This window comes from Panthera tigris, chromosome A3, assembly GCF_018350195.1.
Source record: "Panthera tigris isolate Pti1 chromosome A3, P.tigris_Pti1_mat1.1, whole genome shotgun sequence".
Lineage (NCBI taxonomy): Eukaryota > Metazoa > Chordata > Mammalia > Carnivora > Felidae > Panthera > Panthera tigris.
In genome coordinates this window covers 16,893,630-16,913,018 of record NC_056662.1, presented here as the reverse complement: position 1 = coordinate 16,913,018, position 19,389 = coordinate 16,893,630, and the positions used below count along the sequence as shown (strand labels likewise).

Sequence of the window (19,389 nt, the reverse complement as noted above, 5' to 3'; positions counted from 1 at the left end):
CCATGGTCTGCCTAGGGCCAGCCCTGCAACTCACCTCCCGTGGCTGTGGGTACAGGCAAGACAAACCAGAGTCCTAAGGAGTTCACGTCCCTGGAAGTAGCCCTCAGCCAACTGGCAGACCAGGGATTGGTGGATAAATGCTCCAGCTTTTCTGTTTCTCCACGTAGAGAACTCAAAGCCATGTTCTACACTGGGTCCCAGAGGTCCCTGGCTGAAATGAGGTCTGGTTGCTCACAGTGGCAACCTGCTCCATGATACACCCCTTACTGACTTCCTGCCCCCCCTGTCTCACTTTCTTCATGCTTTACCAGATGCTTCCTGGGGTCACCTCCCAAGGAAATGACTTGTACTCAAATCTTTGTCTCAGCCAAAAGGAACTCAAAGCAAGATAGGCACTGTCCTAAACTGTTCTTCCTGTGCTAGATGACAGCTCCTCCTCAAGAACTCAAATCCCAGACTGTACCGTATTTTAAATTTGATTACAGGATATTTAAGGTGCAACATCATAGATCACAGCAGGTCTTTCCTGGCCATGCTAAATTCAATCCTGTAATTCTATCTGAATGTTCCTCTGAGACTTGGGACCAAATCGGGCTTGAAGCTCAATAAATTGTCAGCATCTGCATTTCAACCAAAAGGCCAAAATAGAGCTTCTGGAGATGGGGTTGTAAAGTGGTGCACCCACTTTGGAAAGTGGTCTAGCAGTTGCCCCAAATGTTAAACAAAGTTATCAGCTGATCCAGTACTTCCATCCCCAGGTCTCTACTCAAGAGAACTGAAAATATGTGTCCTTATAAAACTTGTATAGGAACCGTCATCGCAGCGATATTCATAATAGCCAGAGTGTAGAAACAACCCAGGATCACCTGCGTGGCTCAGTTGGTTAAGCATCTGTTCATCTGTCCCACTCTTTTTTTTTTTTTTTTTTTTTAATTTTTTTTTTTTAACGTTTTTATTTATTTTTGAGACAGAGAGAGACAGAGCATGAATGGGGGAGGGGCAGAGAGAGAAGGAGACACAGAATCGGAAGCAGGCTCCAGGCTCTGAGCCATCAGCCCAGAGCCTGACGCGGGGCTCGAACTCACGGACCGTGAGATCGTGACCTGAGCCGAAGTCGGACGCTTAACCGACTGAGCCACCCAGGCGCCCCACATCTGTCCCACTCTTAATTTCAGCTCAGGTCATGGTCTCATAGTTCATGGGGGTCATAATCTCAGGATTCACAGGTTCAAGCCCTGTGTCAGGCTCCATGCTGGGCTCCATGCTGGGAGTGCACAGCCTGCTTAAGATTCTCTTTCTCTTTCTGCTCCTTCCTCTTTATCTCTCTCTCTCTCTCTCTCTCTCTCTCTCTCTCTCTCTCTTTCAGAATAAAGAAATAAACTTTAAATCTTTTTTTTAAAAAATGAACTACTGGGACCTCATCAAAATAAAAAGCTTCTTCTGCACAGTGAAGGAAACAATCAGCAAAACTAAAAGGCAACTGACAGAATGGGAGAAGATATTTGCAAATGACATATCAGATAAAGAGTATCCAAAATCTACAAAGAACTTATCAAACTCAACACCCAAAAAACAAATAATCCAGTGAAGAAATGGGCAAAAGACATGAATAGACACTTCTCCAAAGAAGACATCCAGATGGCCCACCGACACATGAAAAAATGCTCAACATCACTCATCATCAGGGAAATACAAATCAAAACCACAATGAGATACCACCTCACACTGTCAGAATGGCTAACATTAACAACTCAGACAACAACATATGGCAAGGATACGGAGAAAGAGGATTTCTTTTGAATTGTTGGTGGGAATGCAAGCTGGTGCAGCTACTCTGGAAAACAGTATGGAGGTTTCTCAAAAAACTAAAAATAGAACTACCCTACGACCCAGCAATTGCACTACTAGGCATTTATCCAAGGGATACAGGTGTGCTGTTTCAAAGGGACATATGCACCCCCATGTTTATAGCAGCTCTATCAACAATAGCCAAAGTATGGACAGAGCCCAAATGTCCATCGATGGATGAATGGATAAAGAAAATGTGGTGTGTGTGTGTGTGTGTGTGTGTGTGTGTGTGTGTATATATATATATATATATATATATATACAGCAATCAAAAAGAATGAAATCTTGCCATTTGCAACTATGTGGATGGAACTGGAGGGTATTATGCTAAGTGAAATTAGTCAGAGAAAGACAAAAATCATATGACTTCACTCATATGAGGACTTTAAGAGACAAAACAGATGAACATAAGGGAAGGGAAACAAAAATAATATAAAAACAGGGAGGGGGACAAAACAAAAAAGACTCATAAATATGGAAAACAAACAGAGGGTTACTGGAGGGGGTGTGGGAGGGAGGATGGGCTACATGGGTAAGGGGCATTAAGGAATCTACTCCTGAAATCATTGCTTCACTATATACTAATTTTGATGTAAATTTTAAAAAATAAAAAATAAAGTTAAATTCTAAAAAAAAAAAGTATAAACAACCCAAACATCCATTAGCTCTGGTGATGAATCAACAGCATGTGATGTGCCATCAATTGAATGTCATTCAGCCAAAAAGGAATGAAATATTAAAACCCACTACACCATGGATGAACCTGGAAAACATGATGCTATGTGAAAGCAGCCAATCACAAAAGGCCACATATCAGATGATTCCATTTATATGAAATGTCCAGAATAGGCAGACTCACGGAGACAGAAAGTAAATGAGTGGTTACCAAGGATGTACGAAAAGTGACTGCTAACAGGTGTGGGGTTTCTTTGGGAGGTGATAAAAATGTTCTAAAATTAGACAGTGATGATGGTTGCACAACAATTCTGTGAAAATGCTAAAAAAAAAAAACCCACTGACTTGTATTCTTTTACAAGGCAAATTTTTATTTTATGTGAATTATAATTAATAAAGTGGTTATTTATTTAAGATGGAAGAGTGTGTATTTCTGAGATCCCCTGTGGAACTGTACGTCTAATTTTTTTCTACAACTTTCTCATTTTCCTGAAACATCTTTTCAAAGCCATGTCACAATCTCAGAAGAAAACGAAATGAAAAGTCTGACCGTGAGTCTTGATGTTGCCAAAGCTAAATTCCAAGCAGAGGCTGGACCCGTGAGCACCAGCGGGCACAGCAGAAAGAACACAAGGGGGTCTGGCTCTGCATCCTGGGCAGCCACCTGCTGCTTCTGTGACCTCAGCAGGTGGTGCCCGGACACAGAGTTTTAAAAACATTAAATGAGCTACATCTAGGTGAAATATGTCTCAGCCAGGCAGAAATGAGTCTTCTTAAAGCAACATTTGTGGGACAAAGGTTGTTCACCCATTTACTCATTCAAGGCATCTGAATCTTGACCACAAGGGACCAGCTGACTCAGATGTCCCTCTGTAATAAAGCCAGAGGGACTCTTTAACCCAGGAAGTCTTAAGGTCACAGAAGAATTCATTCAGAAAGACCGAGGTCATTCCCTGGGGTGAGGGCACAATACAGTTCAGCATGCAATTTCAACATCATGATGTTTAACCAACTATAAAAGTCTTAAAGTCTATAAAATCATCCCCACTTCAAAGAAGAGAAATTGAGTCTTAGGGAAATCAAATGAGTGACTCCAGGTCACTCAACTAGAAACTGGCAATCCTGGGGCTTAAACCCACATCTCCAGCCATACACCATATACACAGGCAGAAGTCAGGCAGGGCCAGGGCTTGGGTGGGATCAGGCTAAGGAATTCAAGGAAACAAGGATGGGGAAAAAGTTAGGGCCACATCCAAAGCTGCTTCCTCCACCAGAGAGGCCGTGAGCATGGCCATCTGAGATGACCATTGGAGGGAAGCCTAGAATGACCAACCATCCAGACTGGGACCACAAAGCCAGACAGCTTCCCAGAGAAGGCACACAATAGCCCTGTTCTGTGGAGATCATAAGGTAAGTGTGTGCACATGAGGAATGACAGGACTCACCCCAGCATGCAGTTAGTACCTTGGGGAGGCAGAATTCAAACGCAGGCCTATATGACTCCAAGCCCTATGCTCTTTGCCCCTTGGTACCTATTTGGGAAACCACTTAAAAAATTCTGTTGAACTTAGATAGGGGTGAAAGGACTGGAGAATGGCCCCAAAAGTAGCAGCTGCTTCTCAATTTGCAAATTATTTGTTCTTAGCTATAAAATGAAATAAAACCTATGCTATGAGGGGTGATGAGCTGACTGACATAAAGCACCTAGCAGGTGCTTGGCACATAGTAGATAGCCTAAATGCTGACTCTTTTTCCTCAGCAGGAAGGTTGGTGGTCTGAGGTCAACAGCCCGCCCCTCAGTATAAATAAAAAGACAGAGAGGCACAGTTGTAGCACACAGAAATTACAAAACAGGTGGGCAAGGCCTTGGGGAACATCCAATCCTATCCAGTAGATGGCGGCTTAAGAAACTGAGACTCAGGTTAAAAAAAATTAATTAAATAAATAAAAAAGGGGCACCAGGGTGGCTCAGTCAGTTGGGTGTCCAACTTCAGCTCAGGTCATGGTCTCACAGCTCATGAGTTCGAGCCCTGTGTCAGGCTCTGTGCTGACAGCTCAGAGCCTGGAGCCTTCTTCGGATTCTCTCTCTCTCTCTCTCTCTCTCTCTCTCTCTCTCTCTCTCTCCCCCTCCCCTCCTCTGCTCATGCTCTGTCTCTCTCTGTCTCAAAAATAAATAAACATTAAAAATAAATTTTTTTAAAAGAAAAGAAACAGACTCAGGGGTGCCTGGGTGGCTCATTTGGTTAAACATCTGACCCTTGGTTTCTCCTCAGGTCATGATCTCCTTGTTAGTGGGTTCAAGCCCTGTGTCTTCCCTCTCTCTCTCTCTCAAAATAAGTAAATAAACATTGAAGGAAGGAAGGAAGGAAGGAAGGAAGGAAGGAAGGAAGGAAGGAAGGAAGGAAGGAAGGAACTAAGGAAGGAAGGAAGGAGGAAGGGAGTGAGGGAGGGGAGGAAGGAGGGAAGGAAGGAAGAAACTGAGAGGTGACAGCTTGCCCATGGTCACCCACTAAAATGGCTTGGTCATTAAGAGATATTCCCAAGTTTTTTCCCTCAACTATGAGGAGCAAAAATAATTTCTCCTCCAGTAATCCTTGGCAACACTTAATAAAAACACTTCTCTGGCATAAATGCTAAAATTGCCTAAATATGGCTAACTCTTGGATAATGCTGGTTAATCCTGGCTAATGTTTGATTCTCTAAAGCGTCTTTTCCCATCAATAAACTTTTTTGTGGGAAACTCTCATTTGCCTTGTGTTTCTTATGGAAATGTGATTTGTACATACATCCTTTCTGCATAAATATTTAGCTCATCATTGTGCCGCACAAATTCCCTGCAAATTAGGTGGAAATCAGCCTCAGCTGACAGAAGCATCTATACTCATCCAGGGAAAAATCATTATTGTTTAGAACTTATTAAGCCCCGACAGTAAGTACTGGATGGGCCTAGGAACTTCAATAAATATTGAATGCAAATGTGAACCAAATGCTTGCGCTAAAGTTGTTCTTGTGATTTCTACCTACTAGGCACCAGCTAAGGTTGAGGGAAGAAAATGGGTTACAGCTTGGCTCTGCTAATTGCAAGCTATTTCAACCAAAGCAAATCACCAAGTACCTCCTCATCTATGAAATGGGTCTAACCAGCCCTATCTCATAGGGTTTTTTATCATAAAGATTAAATGAGATTACATGCATCAAGTACCCTGCATGAGGCCTGGCACATAGCTGATGTTCAATAATTGTCCATTTCTAACAAACTAATAAGCCCCAAGTGGGTGACATGTGGAACTGGTAGCTCACAAGTTGTTTACAGTTGTATCCCACCCCCCATGCTGCAAACATAATTGCAGCGATCACAACTATTGGAAGATTGCAGTTAACTCCACCAATACGATATAAAACTAAGCAGAGGACCAGTTTCTAGATAGCTTGGAATAAGAATCTACATATTTAGGGGTGCCCTGGTGGCTCAGTCAGTTAAGCATTTGATTTAGGCTCAGGTCATGATCTCACAGTTCATGAGTTCTAGCCCCACATTGGGCTCTGTGCTGACAGCTCAGAGCCTGGAGCCTGCTTGGGATTCTGGGTCTCCCTCTCTCTCTGCCCCTCCCCTGCTCATGCTCTGTCTCTCTCTGTCTCAAAAATAAAAATAAACATTAAAAAAATTTTTTTTTAATCTGAAAAAGTGACCTCCCCGTCTGCCCCCCCACCCACACACAAACTTGCTCCTGAATTTGGAAACAGCCCCATCATCCACTTATCCTCCCAAGCTAGAAACATAGACATTATCCTTGCTTTTCCTCTTTCCCTCCCCTGCCCCCACCACTTCCAGCCATTCACCAAGTCCTGCCAATGTGACCTCCTAAATCTCCCCTGGACTCAACCGCTTCTCTCCATCCCCATAACCACTGAGCCAAGCAAGATAACCACCATCTCTGGCCCGGAATATTGCAGTAGACTCCCACTTGTTGTCCCATACTCACCTTGGCTTCCCACACTTCCTCTCTCCATACCACAGCTGGAGGAATTGCTCTTTCGAACTGTAAATAATAATTCTAACAATTAATAGTGAATGCTTACATTGTGCAAGGTATTGTTCTAATCTATGACTCTTCAGCCTAAAAGCTTGTACTTCCCATGGGACTTAGAATAAAGCCCCCAACTCCTTGCTTGAACCCTTCAAGGCCCTATATGTCCCGGCTCTCCCTCTTTTCTACTGCTCCTCTCATTATTTCCCCTGATGGATCAAATCCCAGAACGTCTCTTCCTGACCAGTAATTTTTGAACAATTTTGGAGATCACCTTTCTGCTTTTATTTTTCCATGGAGAACTGGTAAAGATAAACACAGCCAGCAATTCATTATAGCAGTGAAAACAGATTTCATTCAGTACCCACTGACTGTAGGGGAAGTGCTGAGCTTGATTCTGATTGTGCAGAGGTGACTGGGCATCATAAAGGGAGAATGGGGAAAGAGGGAAAGGGAACACTCATGAAAAATTACAAAAAGTGGGAAGGGGATGTTGGTCCACATGAAACCCACATGGATTTGCTAACTGGTGCCTACCAAAGTCAGGCCCCTACCCTCCCGCACAGGCTGGGAGTCAGGATCCCTATCTTGTTCCAGGTGTTGGCTGGAACAAACAGCAAATTCATTTGGCAGCCTTGATTTTTCTCAGGCAGGGACTTTAACAGGTCTGGGGTCATCCTAGTGATGTTGCCTTCAGCCATTAGAAATTATGTTAATGTTTGTTCAAATCTTTACAGGCCAACGTTGAAGCTTAGTCAAGAAGAAGATTCAGAAGAGGTTGGCTGGAGCTTGGTCAAAGAGAGAATCTTTGTCAGTGACACTGAATGTCCATCTGTGCCAACTCCCCATCCCCATTCCAACTGTCCACACACACCCCAACTCCCACCCATCATCTTCCCAGGCCCTAGTTTAAAGCCTTCTTCATCAGGCCCCTCACTAGAGCACCTGCAGTGATGAGTATGAGACTAAGGGCAGTTCTGTTTATCCCTTTTAACAATCCATGTTTTGTTTTGTTCTGTTTTGTTTTGTTTTGTTTTCATTTGGGAGAGAGGGAGAGAGAATCCCAAGCAGGCTCCACGCTTAGCACAAGCCCAACACAGGACTCGATCCCACCACCATGGGACCACGACCTGAGCCAAAATCAAGAGTCGGATGCTCAACCAAGTAAGCCACACAGGCACCCCTCCGTAGGTTCTCCCCCGCACCTCCTGATGGCCTGGTGCACAACCCAACACACAGTAGGTGCTCAATGAATGTTTGTTGAGTTAATTAACAAAGCCCTCCAGTCTTCATCACAAATGTGTGGAATGCTCCTTCAAACCACCACCCCCGGGACCTGCAGTTGACTGGAAAATGACTCCCATGGAACAAATCACCCTCAGGCACTCAATAAAACTATTCAGTGCTCACTGCTGCTGAAGGAGCTGATTGCGCTGCTTTGACCCCGAAAGTAATTACGTACACCAACATCCATCTGCTGGTGGGGTGGCCTGGAAGGGGGTCCTCACCTCCACGCAGCTCTGTCTTCTAAATAAACTCAAAAGATCATACATTGTCACTTCCCCAGGATCATTGTCAGTTGTTAGAAATCAAACAAGGGGTAAGGAACATGTCCAACCATCTCCCCAAGCTCTAGCCGTGCACCCTCCATCACCTCCAACTCAGACACGGAACACCATGAGGCTTCTCCTCCCTGGGAAGTCAGCAGGAGGGTCCTGATCAAACAGCTGCTCTGCCCTCAGCCCATCATTATGACGTCTACACGCCAGGCATTCCAAAAACCTGGAAGTCAGCCTTGCTGCTTGTCTCGCTTCACCCACCCATCCATCATTCACTCTTTCCACAAGCACCTATTGCTTGTAATAGGTGGAGCCTATTAGTGCTGGATTTATACTAATGAACAAGACAGGCATGGCCCTTCCCTTCATGGAGCTCACAGTCTAGAGAAGAAAATGGAGATTAACCAAATGGACAAATGTTCAAGTTAAATTTAAAATGAACGCATCTATTATCTGCTGGGTTCTGTGCCAGGCCCTGTAGGGGAAGAAGGTAGCATGGGTGGGAGGTCATTGACCAAGATACCTCAATGTTCCCCTAAGCTTGACTATACCCTAGATAGTCCCTTCCTGACCATAGGCCCCTGACTTCTCTTTTCTTAGAGTGTTTACTTTAGAAATCTTGCAATTGTAAGTTCTTTCTCTGCCCCTTTGAGATATAAATCTTCTCCCAGCCTCTTGCCATTTTTACAACCCTGATATGTCTTATTCAAGGACCTGGGTGCCATCCTTGAGAAATGTGATCATTAAGAAAGATAATACCATCTCTCCCAGTCTCTGGGACAGTAGGAGCCTAACTTTAACAAATACCAATGAGCCAATACAAATAAACCAGTGCCCTCCGTTACTTTTCCATTAGCTTGAAAACCCTCTTGCCTTTTATTTCAGTAGACTTGAGAGGTCAGTCTCTCTCCCCTACTGCAGTAGTCTTACATAAAGTCTCCCTCACCTGTTTAACTCCATCCAGTGCAATGTTTCTTTGGCATCACACAGAAATGAGTAAAACATGGATCCTGACCCCCCAAAGAATTTAAAGTCTGATTAGGAAGACAAGTTAAAGCTTTCAAAATTGTAGTAAAATCTATGGAGAAAAAAAAAAAAAACAGAGGAAGCCATGAGAGGGTGTAACATGGGAAACAAACATAGATATGAAGGGGAATCAAGGAAGAACTCTCTGAGAAGTGATATCTCAGAAGGGACACATGGTCTAGGCAGAGGGACCAGTACACAGAAGACCTTCAGATTAAACATTCAGCTTCAGATATATTGAGTTCCTGTCCCCATCAAGTCCTGTTGTATTTGCACATGTGTCTCTTCTTTCACATTCCAACGCATGGCTCTGACAGGGTGCTCCCCCAGCTCAGCAGCCGTCCATGAATCTCCGGCACCCCCCTGAGGAAGTCTATTGCTCTTAACTTCCCCTGCCTTAGGTCAAGACTATATTCAATCTGGCTCCTTTTACCCCTCCAACCACATGGAGAGAAAGTGTCTCCGAGAAACATAAGCTTCTGGGGTGTGACAGAGGAGGGAGCTTCCTGCGCAGGCAGTCCCAAGACAAACCAGGAAGTAGGAATGCACAGCAGTGACATGACTGAAGGTCAATTCATACAGCTCAAGTACTAATAGGACTGAAAATTCTTTACTAGTGGACTGAAAATAGAGTTATTCTGCCTTATTCTGTGACGCAGGGCCTTAAGCAACTAGGAAATGCAAGATCAGTCACTGCTGAATGTATTTCTGAAGCAAAAGATGTGCCTGGCGCATGGCTGTGCCCTGGGGCTTCACTAGCCCTACAGCCCCCTACTGACCCCCAACTCGTAGATGCAGAAGGAGCATCAAGGTTACCTTTACAGTGGGAGAGAACTAGGGTCTTGATTACATTACTACATTTGGACACCCACGATTTCATGACTTGTGCCTCTCCACAGGATTCCTCAGGGAGGCCTCGCCAGAGAAGAGTCACCAAACAGGACACACTACATTCTGCTGTGGGGAGCTAGGCCTCATGCCCCATCCACACAGCACAGAACTCCAAGGACCCAAGGCTGGAGCCCAGAGTTCAGGCTCATGACTGCTGGAGTTCCAGGAGCAGTGGGCTGGCCAAGAGGACACGCTGGCCTGGGAGCACCCCCTCAGGAAGGAAGGGATGACTTATGTATACAACCCATGTGATCTCCTGCACAGGTGCATGATCTGATCACTTCACAGACTGACAACTATCAGATGGTCAACTCCTCCTCCTCCCTGGGGGCAGCGAGAGCCCATCTCCATCACCTCTGATCCTTCTTTTCCAACTCTCCCATCCTCCTGGCCCTGAGCACAGGACTGTCTCAGTCAGACTTTCTTCCTGGGTCGTGCTCTCCAACCCAGGGCAAAACCTGGGTTTTGTCTCTCCATTCCCCAAACAGCTTCTTTTCTTCACGTCTAGGCCTTGTGCCTGCTTATGTCTCTGAGCTCTGGGCAAAGGCCCAAGAACTCAGCTCCTTCCCTGTCCAGAAGCTTCCTAAAGCCAGGCCAGCAAGTATCTTGGCAGAGACTCTTGCTACTGTGATGAGCTCTATCTGCATCCCATCAAGGGCGATGAGTTACTGTGGAGATAGGAGCAGGGCTTTTTTCTTTAATCCAATTAAGCCACATGCTGACTGTGATACTTTCTCCACTATCTAAGGCAGCAGGTACCTTTGCAATTACTTCCCCTCTGCTGAGGCTGCATGCCAGCCACCAACCGGGAGTCTCTGAGAGATAGAGATGAGGCTGTGCAATCACAAGGGCAAAGTGATGGGGGAGGGGACAGACCAGGGAGGGGGAGGACTGACCAGGGAGCACCTAAGATGAAGATCCACCAGGAGTGTGCAGCACAAGGCAAACCACGCCTGGGAGCCAGCTGAGACGTGACTTCCAGCTGCGTGCAAGGGCCTTAGAAACAAGGGGCTTTGTCTTAATTTGGGTTTCCCCAGAGCAGACCCGGAGACAAGGATTTATGTGCAGGCAGGCAGTTTGGGAAGTGATCTGAGGAAGTAAAGTGGGAGAGTCAGGGAGTGAGACAGGAGAGCGAAGACAGCCAATAAAGTCTGCATTCCTGAGTGGGTTGGTCACTGGACAGGCCGGGTTTAATGCCACTTGGAACTCTTTAGGAGACCATGTAGAGCACACCCTAGAAGTGTCCCCAAGGGGTGAGAAAGCCAGATGTTCATTCACTGAAGTGACTGAATGGTGACCCTCAAAAAGATATGTCCATGTTGTAACCCCTGCAATCTGTTAGTGTGAACTTAACTGGAAAAAGGGTCTTTGTCAATATAATTAAACATCTTGAGATGAGATCATCCTGGATTACCCACGGGGCGCCTAAATCGAAAGACAAGTGTCCTTATAAGAGATGCACAGGGAAGAAAAGAAAAGATGATGTGATGTCAGAGGCAGAGGTTGAAAGGATGCAGCCATGAGCCAAGGAACACTAAGAGCCACCAGAAGCTGGAAGAGTTAAGGAAGGATTCCCCCCCAGAGCCTTCAGAGGGAGCAGGGCCCTGTGATACCTTGATTTCAGACTTCTGGCCTCCAGAACTGTGAGGGAAGAAATTTCTATGTTTTAAGGCACCCAATTAGTGATAATTTGTTACAGCTACCAGGACACTGATATATCCACCAACTCCCATCCCTTCTTGGTTATGGGTTACTCTTGGGGTCAACTCCCCAGCATTTCCAGCCTCTACTACCAGAAGCTGAGTGCCCTTCTGCAGCCAGAGAAAGACCTCGGGCAGAGAGACACTGGTGTTTGCAGTAGGAAGCCATCCTGTATGCAGAAATCTCCCACTGAAATGGCAGGTGACTTCTGGGGCACAGTGGGGTCAGGGGGAGAGGGAGGGCACCGGCAGCCCCTGTACAGGGTGGCTGGATTTGGATCAGGGCCACCTTCTGGCCCACCTACGTTCTCCAAGGGGACCCCCACCAGGAAACATGCTCCTCCTTAGGATTAGACCCTCAGGTGGGAAGAGAAACTCACAATAGGATGTGTCAGATGTGTGCCCACACACAAGTCCCCTCACACACATCCTTCCAATGCCCTTGTGACATACAGAGGGCAGAATAATGGCGCCCAAAGCTGTCTGGTCCTAATCCCCAGAATCCCCGTGAATATGTGACCTTACATGGCAAGAGGGACTTTGCAGATGTGACTAAGTTGAGGGTCATGAGATGGAAGACTGTCCTGGATTGTCCAGATGGGCCCGGTGTTCTTACAAGAGTTCTTACAAGTGAAAGAGGGAGGCAGGTGGATCAGGGGTCAGAATCAGAAAGACAAAGATGCTATCCTGGTGGCTTTGAAGGTAGAGGAAGGGGCTAGAGCCAAGAAGCCTCTAGCAGTTGGAAAAGGCCAAAGGAAAAGATCTCCCCTACAACCTCCTGACACCTTGGTTTTAGGCCAGTGAGACCCATTTCAGACTTCTGGCCTCCAGAACCGCAAGATGATGCATTACATTGCTTTAAGCCACTGAGTTTATGGTAATTTGCACAGCGTAGGACAAGAATACAATTTATAGACTTAAAGAAACCTTGAGATGAGCCCACAGGCTGTGAGGAACGGGATACAGCTATTATCAGAGGCTCCCCTGGACTCTGCAGGATGCCGTTTCTGAGATGTTGCTCACCGCTGTGTCTCAGAGCCTAGCAGGACCCTTGGCACGTGGCGGGAATTTGTCTCCTTTGCCTCATTTGATGGAATTATATTACATTTCTTTGCACACTTCATCACACCTAAGAGTGTTTCACACAAAGTAGTTGTTTAAAAATACTTGTCAAACAGTTAAATGTTTGGTCAATCGATAGGTTTTCAATTGAGTGAAACAAAACTGCTGCTCCTCGTGGTTTACTCTCTTGCTTTCTCCACTTCCTTCCCCAGCCCTGAAACAAGCCACCCACCTGAGCTCACTGCCTGGAGGACGCAGAACATCCTTCCGGTGAGCAGAAACAAGACCCCTGCCTGGTTTGGGGCTCCACAAGTCTGGCCCTTGGGGACTGAAACAAAATGTTTGAGAGGAGCCTGGCCCAAATGTCCTTCTCCTCCCCACCAGCCATGAAGATAACTTCCCCTGGGACTAAGAGGGGGAGGACTGGACAGATCCAGCAGGAAAAGGGTCCTGCACCCCAGGGAGGCAGCAGGAGCCCAGGAAAGGAGGACTGGGGATAAGACCAGGCAGGGGGCATCGGGAGGCTAGAGGGCTGGATGCCCCTGTGTATGATGTGGTATTTAAGACAGAACAGGGCAGACTTTAAGCAACATACTAAATGCTGTTGTGATTGTCATCAGAGCTGGGGGCCAGAGCAAACCCCTGTGCGTTGGGAGGGGCATGGGGGGGTGGTTCCCTGAAGGGCAGAGGTGTCTCTAGCATGATCCCAGGGCAAGAAATGAGGGGGTCTTGAACTGGACCACCAAAGACAGCCCTCGCCTGCTAAGGCCAAGGAGGAAATCTGGCTGGCATTCCAAGCCATATGGACACCTAGAAGTGCCAGCTGCTGGGGCTGAGCTGACCCTGCCCTGCGGGGGGCCAGCCAGAAACTCTTCGCTATCTCTAAGGTGCCACTTGGGTCTGTGGGCTGCAGGAGCACCTGCTTCTCATGGTAACCTCAGCCCCATGTCCTCAGCCAAAGTGGGGAGGGGGAGGGGGGCCCAGGAGGGAAGAAGGGGGATTAGCAGACATCAGCCACAAAGATATCCATGCCCCCAGAGCAGGTTTCTCATGGGGGTTCCTGGGAGCAGCGTGGCCACAGTGACAGGGGGCCTGCCATACCCCTCCCCACACATGCAAGATGGCAGCAGAAGAGAAGAGTAGCCTTCTGAAATAACTGAGGGGACACTTTCGAGGGGCTTTATTACCAGCAAGAGGCCCAAAAGGGGCTGACGCCAGAATGATTTAATTTTCTGCAGGAGGGGCGATCTCATTTCACAGCACTAGAGAGAGGCTTTCGAGTTACATTTGTAATAAAGCATTTTATGGGGAAGAAACAAAATGAGAGTGAATTTCAATGTAAGAATAAGCAATGTTTTAGAGTTTTCTATCATTAGCAGAATTGGATCAACTCAAAACACAAACCAGGAATAATAAGCCCTCCCTCCCCAGGGACAACCTATGTATTAAATGAGGTATTGTGCACAAGGGACCCACCAGAGCCTACTATACAGTCAACAGAACCACGTAGGAGAGATCATTTTTTAACCCACCCTCTCTACTCTACAGCAAAATCATTTCTAGTAATAACTACTAATAATCTTTACTTTCCTGATTCATCCCTTAGTTTTTTTTTTTTTAATGTTTTATTTATTTTGAGAGAGATAGAGACAGCACAAGCAGGGGAGGGGCAGAGAGAGGGAGAAAGAGAATCCCAAGCAGGCTCTGCCAGTGCAGAGCCCGATGCAGGGCTCAAACTCAAGAACCATGAGATCATGACCTGAGCTGAAACCAAGAGTTGGACACATAACCGACTGAGCCACCCAGATGCCCCTGGCCCTTAGTTTTAAAATGACTAATAATTATCAACTTATATATAAAGGAAATTTTTTTATCTTACATATGTTATTCAGAGTCAATAAAATACTTACTGTAGGAATTAAAATTTTTACTTGCCAAGCAAAAACTTTCCCACGCCCTATTTCACCATTCTAAATCTTAAACACAAATAAAAGCTCCCAGTAGTCATGCAGAATGATGGGATCAAAGTTGTTCAAGAGCTCCTTCATCATTTAGTTACTGGGCTATCACTGCTGATATTGAATTGGCTGTGGAAATACAGAAATATGCATACTGCAGGCATCAAAGACCCGAACTGGGCCCAAAGCAAACTTGGATGATTCTGGATCTTTAAGGAACTTACCTTCAAGATGGACACATGTAGCTGAGCCCATGTATGTAGAGGCCTGACATGGACTTGTTTGAATTAGCTTCCATGAAAAACACAATGTTTGTGAAAGTGTAAATGACTGAAATATGCTAATTTGAAACTTATGAGAACTCAGCAGTGACCACAGCCAATGAGATAACTGATCAACCGAATATCTCAGGGTAAAAGAGTGTTTCACCAATGATATGGCATAGAATCCACTACAGTTTTTGTTTGTTTTTTAAGTAGGCTTCATGCCCAGCATGGGGCCCAGCACGGGACCCATCACAGGGCTTGAACTCATGACCCTGAGATCAAGACCTGAGCTGAGATCAAGAGTTGGTCACTTAACTGACTGAGCCACCCAGGCACTCCACCATTATAGTTTTTATATTCACTACAGATAATGCTCCCCGTTACTGCCTGTGCCCAGGGCAGCGCCCTTCCCCATATGCTCTGACTGGAGCCCTTTCCCTTCTTTGGGGGATTTCCTACTTCAAAAAGTGAAAACAGGGGGCGCCTGGGTGGCTCAGTCTGTTAAGCGCCTGACTTGGGCTCAGGTCATGATCTCACGGTCTGTGAGTTCGGGCCCTCTGACAGCTCAGAGCCTGGAGCCTGCTTTGGATTCTGTGTGTGTCTCTCTCTCTGCCCCTCCCACGCTCATGCTCTGTCTCTCTCTCTCTCTCTCTCTCTCTCTCAAAAATAAACATTAAAAAAAATTTTTAAGTGAAAATAGTTCACACTTATTGAGTGTCTGCCATTGTTCTAAGAGCTTGACATGTATTCACTCACTAACTAGAAACTGTCATTACTCCCATTTTACAGATAAAAACACTGATGCACTCAGAAGCTTAGGTATTGTATGCGGAAGTATTTTGTACTTGCCGTGAGGGTAGTACAAATATTCCTAGGGTTGGCAGTCATAATAGTGAAGATTTCATGCATTTGGTCGTGACAATGGACTGGAAATGTCAGGGAGAAAAAGCAAGGTAGATGTTTATGAGGCTGTTAACAACCTGGACAAAATTATGCAGCCAAATTCAATAGCGCCAACATTCTGTTACCAAAATGGAGACTGTGAAGACAGCAAACGGTGTGACCGTGTTTCCCGAGGCCGAGCAGTCAGCTTCCAGAGACGCAATTCAGCTCACAATTAGGGCAATTGAAAAGTTACATAGAAATGGCCTCAGTGTTCACCAGGCCCCCGGAAACCCAGCAGCCCCCAGCCCCCACCCCAGAGAAAGTTTCACAGGGATGGTTGGCTCTGTAGCCTAGCCAGAGGACAGAACTGTGAGCAGCAAGCTCCCACAAAGCTTTTCACAGAGATGCCAAACACAGCCCATGGGCTAAGTACAAGGTGATCTGGAAAATCCATGAACCCTTCAACAGAGGCAGATAAGTAGAATAAAGCTGTTTTTTACAAAAGCACGTTTCATGAACACATAGGGTGCAGCCTGGATATTTCCACCTTGCCCCTTGTTGTCTTTCATTTGTTTAATACCTGGCCCCTAAAGCCACTCTTTTCTGCTCAGTAGTGAGTACTGTGTAGAAGACAGGTCTTTAGCAGGACTGGGGTGCAGGGAGAGGACCAGCACTAGAGGTCCCAGGCTACCCACAGCTGACCCCAGGAGAAACTAAACAATCCTAAGAGGGACTCATCCCAGAAGGTCACACAGACCACCCTTCCATCCAGTGCTAGTGTGGTCATGAACCTCTGCTTGCATGCTTCCAAGGACAGGGCGCTCACTGCTGCTCAAGACAGCCTGTGGACATCTCAGATGGTGAGAAGAGGCAGACTATTGCCCGAGCACCCCAGCTGCTCCCTGTCTCGACATGCAATCTATACCTGTGGCTGAGAAGGTCTTTCTAAGCTGTCCTCTCTGAAGCACCATGCCACCCCCCACAACCTCCTGCCCAGTCAAAATGAATCCTTCCTCTTCCACGTTATCCACCCTTGTTCTCAGCACACACAGCTATCTGTCTGTGTTTCCACCTGTTTTATAGCTATCTGCCTCCTCCATTTGACTGTGAGGTCCTTGAAGCCATAAACTGAGTCTTTCTCCTTGATTCCAAATAGATGCTTAAAAAGCCTTTCATTAAAAAATGCAATTCTTTAACAACAATCACCAAGTTTCCTTGGCTCACTTGCGTGTATTCTCTCTCTCTCTCTCGGCCACGTGAGGAAACTGGAAGGAGGGCCCTCACTTCTGTGCTGGACACAGCCCCACAGGGCAACAGTCACCTCTTCCTTCCCACACTCTCATCCCAATTCAATTTCCAGTTTCCCTCCCCGCCAGAGAAGGGGAGCTCAAAGCAATGGTTTTGGGATCTCAAGTCAGCTTTCTAATCCAATGATCTGCCCCCTGATTCTCAAACTTGACCATGCATCAGAACCCTCCGGGGGGGCTCAAGTCACAGATTGCTGGAGCCCACCCTCAGAGTTTCCAATTCAGTGGGTCTGGGGTAGGACTCGAGAGTTTGCACTTCTAAACTCAGATGGTGCTCATGCTGCCGGTCCAGGGATCTCACTCTGAGAACCATGGTGGCACAGTGCTTCACTGAGGACAGTCCTTGAAAGACACATGGAAGCTCGGGCAATATTCTCCTTTTCTTACCCTCCAAGATGTCCACAGCTGTTTCAGGCAGCACTGAACACCTTGGAGGCATGTAAGCAGCAGCCACAAGACTATATCACACACACACACACACACACAGCATTTCCACTCATGATTTACCTGAGCTGTGTTTATATATCTCCAGCAGCAAGATGCTCACTACTTGTGAAATTAGACTATCTTATCTTCAGTTATTTCTTATATTGAGGGACTTGTCATCTCCTACCTAGGGCTGTCGGATAAAACATAGGATACAGTTTATATTTGAATTTCTAATAAACAATGGGTAACTTTTTAGCAGTTGTGTCCCATACAAATAGAATGATTTTTATTTGCTAAATCTGGCAACCTTATAGTCCTACCCATCAGCTCTCCAGGTGCCTAAACCAAATGCATGCCAATCCCGAAGCAGCCAGATGAGCTCAATCTCAGGTGAAGTCACTTCCTCTGCTTCTCAAAAACCATTTAAGCCAAAGCCAAGAGCAAACAGAGTCAGCCTCAGGAAATTCACTTGGCCAGAGCTGCTCTTGGAGCCCAGGTCTTACAGCTGGCCCAGGGCTGGGTTGCTGTCCGAAACATGACCTTCCACTTGGGCTCCCAGCAGTGGGTCTCCTTGCCTTTGAAGCAGCTAGACCTCCATTCCAGAGCCCTAGCAGACTGCCAATAGCTGTCATCCATCCACAACTACGCTGTAGATTAACGTTAGAGCCCTGATGGAAACTTCTTCTTCTGATTCCATGTTGCAGCCTTGTCAGTAATTCAAGAATCATTTACTGTGACGTAACCCCAGGATCCAGTACAGGTGCCAAGTGGAACCTTCCTGTGCAAGTCTTGTCATCTCAAAACTTCATATACCATGGATCAGAAGGGTCCTGCCCACTTTGTGACATCCTTCTTACACACCATCCAGCCCAACCACCTCATAGACGACCAGAAAAAGAAAGGGACTCACCCAAGCTCAAATTCAAGTTAACAGCAGAGCTAGATAAGAATCTAAGCCTACTGATCTCAGCTCAGCCCTCATCTTACCCTGCCAGGGCTCCCTCCAACCAAAAGGAAACTATTGACAAGTTAAAACCGCAGAGGTATACCATTTTTCTCCCACGGAGTTGGCAACAGTAAAAAATTCTGACAATATCAAGCATTGGAGAGGATGTGGAGAAAATTGGACTCCCCTAGACTGCTGTTGGGAATGTAAATCGTTAGAGCGACTTTGGAGAGCAATTGGCAATACCTCGTAGAATTGAAAGTGCACGAACTGTACAACATAATGATTCCATGGCTTGTGACATGCCCCAGAGAAACACCACCACGTGTGCCGGACGAGATCCAGGGCACGGATGCTTATTGCAGCACTGTTTGTTATGGTGAAAAATTGGAAACAATCTAAATATGCAACAAGGTGAAAATGAGAAACAAAACATGGCCTATCCACATGACAGAATACCTTGCAGCAGTTCGAACAAATGGATTAGAGATAAATTTATCAACAAGAATAGAGGTCAAAAGTGGCCTTATGTGAAAAAGCCAGGTGTAAAGAGACCCAGAGCAAATTTATGTACATATTGAAATGCATTTCCACAAAACAACCCCATGTATCTATTATTTATAATATAATACATATGTATATAAAAACACAAAGGTTTCAAAACAATTTCTTTTAAAAGGCTTGCCCAGAAGGAAACACAGCTATTCATGAAAGCCATGATAGCGATTGATTCTGGGAAAGGGGTAAAGGATAAAATTTGAGGATGTCAATCAAAGGGCGCTTCAACTTTGTAATGTTTTATCTTTTAT

General features: G+C 45.9%; 1 long non-coding RNA gene across 8 annotated transcripts in view; it reads right to left on the bottom strand.

Annotated features, from left to right (window-relative positions):
• Positions 1-19,389, bottom strand: part of LOC107179210 — a 104,554-nt gene that overhangs the window by 13,925 nt on the left and 71,240 nt on the right. For 7 of the 8 annotated variants that reach the window (XR_006215442.1, XR_006215443.1, XR_006215447.1 and 4 more), the window contains one exon: positions 6,507-6,563. This is a non-coding gene — a long non-coding RNA (uncharacterized LOC107179210). Of the gene's footprint in view, positions 1-6,506; positions 6,564-17,712; positions 17,809-19,389 lie in introns of those variants that run through there. The other variant, XR_006215444.1, reaches the window with a different exon arrangement.